This window comes from Hevea brasiliensis, chromosome 4 (assembly GCF_030052815.1).
Source record: "Hevea brasiliensis isolate MT/VB/25A 57/8 chromosome 4, ASM3005281v1, whole genome shotgun sequence".
NCBI classification, from domain to species: domain Eukaryota; kingdom Viridiplantae; phylum Streptophyta; class Magnoliopsida; order Malpighiales; family Euphorbiaceae; genus Hevea; species Hevea brasiliensis.
The window spans coordinates 7,771,233-7,774,215 of record NC_079496.1 but is presented as its reverse complement, the minus strand read 5'-3'; the positions used below and the strand labels follow the sequence as shown (position 1 = coordinate 7,774,215).

The 2,983-nt window shown below is 36.7% G+C and overlaps 1 long non-coding RNA gene across 1 annotated transcript; it reads left to right on the top strand.

Annotated features, from left to right (window-relative positions):
• The first annotated feature begins 616 nt into the window (after positions 1 to 616).
• Positions 617 to 2,554, top strand: LOC131179160 (uncharacterized). Its single transcript, XR_009148139.1, has 3 exons — positions 617 to 821; positions 1,257 to 1,314; positions 1,877 to 2,554. It is a non-coding gene; the product is annotated as an uncharacterized LOC131179160 (long non-coding RNA).
• The last annotated feature ends 429 nt before the right edge of the window (positions 2,555 to 2,983 follow it).

The following is a 2,983-nucleotide window of genomic DNA, read 5'->3' as shown; positions in this document are numbered from 1 at the left end:
TTTATTAATCGATAGTTGTTTACATATTAGTTGTTAATAATTAAATATTTATATAGTGATTTAAAGTAAAATATTTATTAAAAATAATTATTAGATTATCTGTTATTTAAAAATAGTGGTAACATCTTATTAATCTTAATCAAAATACTCTCTCAATCTTAACATTAATAAGATATAATCTGAAATCCCTTAATTTTTAAAATTTCAATTCTTAATTATTAGATTCAGCTAATTAAGAAGCCAAATGTTACCTCCCAAGAGCTTTATACGATTCCGTATTGATGGTTTCACAACACAATATTGTCACTAACATTACATTAATTAGGCCGATTGATGTCTGCTCGTTTGACTTGGCAAGAAAACATTGCAGCTTTATATATATATATATATATATATATATATATATATATATATATATATTAATGAAGTCCACTTGAGGGATGCTACATTATTTGCTTCCACTCTTAAAATTAACAAATAATTATTAAATCCCTTTCCTGTGAGCTAGGGTTTATTATTATACTTGTAATAATAAAGATAAAATTAAAAAAAAATAATAAATCTTAATCTTTTCAACATAGACAAAATAACTTTTAAAAAATGATAAATAAAAATTGTAACACCCCTGATTTTTTTTATATATTATTATTGGGCTTCGTGTAGGTATCCTCAATTCGCGGAAATTCGACAGTTGTCCGGATCTGTGAATTTCCGGCCAGACAGACCAGCTACCGGAAAAGTCTCCGAATTGGATCGAGGTTTTGGCTACCCCACCATTGTCATGCATCCCGAGCGCGTTCCCGAAGTCGGAATCGGCAAAGGTAAACCCGAACCTTGCTTTTTCGTAATTTTCTAGTGCTTAAATCCATAAAATATTCGTGGTAGCTTAGAAAATTACGATTCTTTTTGCAATAGCTTAGTGATGTTGCTAAGGACCGCGGGGCAAAGTTTTAGAATTTTTAGAACTTATTTGGGCAGTTTTTGCAAAAATGGTTAATTATAAGGACTAAATTGAAATTTTATATATTGTAACGGATGATTGATTTGATGGGCCCAGGAGGGGCTGTGTGATGTGATTGAGTTGTGGATATATGGATTGTGAGTATAGAAGTGTGTTTTGAGCCCTTTTGCAGGTTGGGTAGGTCCTAGGTATAGGGGAGACTCTGCCGGATTTTCGGCACGACTTAGGACGTATTGGTCTTTTTCTTTGTTTGTATTGAGTTAGATTTATTAAATGATTGTAATAAAATTGTCAGGTGAGCCTGGACAGCTTTCTTCCTCCGCCCAGCCGCCACAGTGATTGTCGTCAAGTCTGTGAGTAGAATATTAATTTTAATTGTAATTTCGATATTATTATATGTTCAAGCATGCCCATGCATCACTCATATGCATATATTTATGTAGTTAAACTCTAGGCACGATTTATGTTGCATTCATAACTGTTGATGTGCCATGGATGTTGTTGTGGTAATTTGAAGCAGTTGGCGTGCGTGTGATGTGGTGTGGACTATGGATAGGACGGGGTAGTCACGGCTTGAGTAATTCGCTGGGACCCGATCCTTCGAGGGGTAGTCACGGCTTGAGTAATTCGCTGGGACCCTCGATTTGGTTATTAAGTGGAAGTCCGAGCTTGAGTAATTGGCACCGAGTTGGATTTAAGAGAGTCAGATAGGGATCACCCCATATGTTATGATTGATACTACAGGGTGTGTGAGTGCTCCAAATTACCTTTTTGATGCTATGATGTGAATTTATTGCTGATGTTGCACTTCATTCCACAGGTTGCATTAGTTTTAGATAGTTATAGAGATTATGGTTAAAATTGATATTTTACTCTCTGAGTCGAACGCTCACTCCTGTTCAAAAATTTTTACAGGCCACAGGAGGATATTTTGTTCTGGGTTAACCTGCCTTTTTACCTCGCAGGTTGTTTATCAATATTGTGTAATTTTAATTACTCCTAGAATTTTCGCATGTGTTAGCAGTAATTATTTGAAATTGGTCTGTAATATTATATTCATGTTGGACCTGTAAACTTAATATTTTAAGTCTGTTTGATAGATTGGATGAGGGAGCTGAGCTCCCATTTATTATTATGTTGATGAGTATGTGGAGGGTGAGCTGAGCTCCCCAATGGATTGTTTATTGTGTTTACAGGTCGGGTGAGTCGAAAACTCCCCGTTGGAAAGTCCATTTTATGGCCGGACTCTGTCCGTTTGTTTTCTTGATATTGGGCCCAAATGGGCCTTAGAGTTGGGTTAATGAATAGTTAAGGCTTACTACGGGCCTCGGGGGCTTTAGGCTGGCCCAGGTCCTAGTGCCGGTCCGGCCCATAGGTTGGGTCGTGACAAATGTGGTATCAGAGCTTAGGCTCCAGATTCATAGGGAAAAATTATCTAAGTGTTGGGAAGAGTCTACTAGGAGTCACATGCGGAGTATAGGATTTTGTTTCGTCTTTTCCTGTAATTCTTTGTTTCTAGATTCTACGTTATAACTCGGGAAATATAAGATTACCTCAGTTAGTGTCTTGATTTTCGTGGAGTACACAGAAATGTGAAATAGAGTTAGTAGACATGTGAGGTCTATCATGAGGATACGTACTCCAAGAAATGTTATATTTTTGTCTGTATGGGTTTAAATGGTGTGCCCATTTCGTGTAAGACATGAGTACATAAAAGTGAGTCTTAAAAGTACAGTTGCCCTAGATAAGGATGAGGATACCACTACTGGCAGTCATCAGTAGATAACCCAGTCAGAATAAGTTTGTGATAATAGAAGATTTAGGAGAGATAAGAAATTAGGAGACCTAGTCTGTCAGGACGTATCGTAGTAACTATACAATGTTCTCGATGTCTGCTCTGTAGTCGCAGACATGACCGACATGAGATTATTGTGTAGAGTGCGTACTTCCTGTAGTGCTTATGATGAGGATGTTGCAGTCTACTGCTTTGGTACAAGAATACCGCACGAGTTTTATATCTGC